Source organism: Pinus tabuliformis, chromosome 4_1 (assembly GCF_031772625.1).
Source record: "Pinus tabuliformis cultivar Carrire ecotype Pingquan chromosome 4_1, CPIR1, whole genome shotgun sequence".
NCBI classification, from domain to species: Eukaryota; Viridiplantae; Streptophyta; class Pinopsida; order Pinales; family Pinaceae; genus Pinus; species Pinus tabuliformis.
The window spans coordinates 382,306,135-382,307,209 of record NC_142303.1 but is presented as its reverse complement, the minus strand read 5'-3'; the positions used below and the strand labels follow the sequence as shown (position 1 = coordinate 382,307,209).

The 1,075-nt window shown below is 34.6% G+C and overlaps 1 pseudogene; it reads right to left on the bottom strand.

Annotated features, from left to right (window-relative positions):
- Positions 1-377: 377 nt before the first annotated feature.
- On the bottom strand, positions 378-839 carry LOC149175890 (ADP/ATP translocase ER-ANT1 pseudogene; annotated as a pseudogene).
- Positions 840-1,075: the final 236 nt, after the last annotated feature.

Here is a 1,075-nt window from a genome sequence, read left to right as displayed (position 1 = left end):
TGTTTATTGAATGGACTTTGTTCTTGCACTAATTATTGTAACGCTAATTGCAAATCATCTCATACAAAATAGTGTGACTGCAAACATAAGCAATTACTTGCCTTTTGTGACAAGCATATGTTTGATAGAGAAAAATGGACAAATGCAAAAGCAGAGGGGATTAGTAAAATATTTGATGTGTATCAGTTTCTGTTCGGTGTAATCTAGGGTGCATACATAGCAAAAACATACCTATATAGTTACTGACATTTTCATAAGACAGATTGAATTTCTACTTGATTCATTTCTTCATATCGGCCATAATTTTACAAAAAATGTTGAATAGGGGTTACATTTTTTCAAACACTGTCCATGCATCCGTTACATATCAATATTGACTAGTTCAACTTACTCAGAACTAGTAGCTGAAGTTGATCATATAATGCAAGAAATCCAGCCTCTGCTACTCCTAACATAATATTAGTTGTTACTCCTCTGAAGAGGGCAAGGATGTCCTCCTGGCATACAAGCTGTTGAAAAGCATGGATGGTGTTGCTATATTTAGTAGCTTCACTTGAAGTCATCAGCATTCTGCATCTAAGTGTATCAAAAGGATATGCAATAATACCAGAAATTGTTGTCACACTCCACCCTAGCATGAAACTAACAAGAAGATTTCCCTTGAGGGATCCAACAAGAATCACAAGTTTCATTGTGTCATAAATTCCAAAATATAGCCCTCTATATACAGTAATGCCTATAATTGAAACATTAAAGCCCCTGTATAGGCCTATAATACCATCATTGGCAATGGTCTTCTTGCAGACATCCAACAATCCTGCCAAAATCGCCAGCCTCATTTTCGAATCTCGAGATACAGAGGTTAAGCAAATCGATAAGTCAATTTCAGAAATATTAAATATTGAACATTATAACCCAATTCCTCTGCATTGATTACATTGTCAGTATGTTCCTGATCATCAGCCATTATAAGCATTGGTAGCTTGTTGGGTTTGGAAATAAAATATAATACAATAACTCTGTGTCTTCACGAAATAAAATTCGCAGACAAAAAGATCTATACTCATAATTAAAA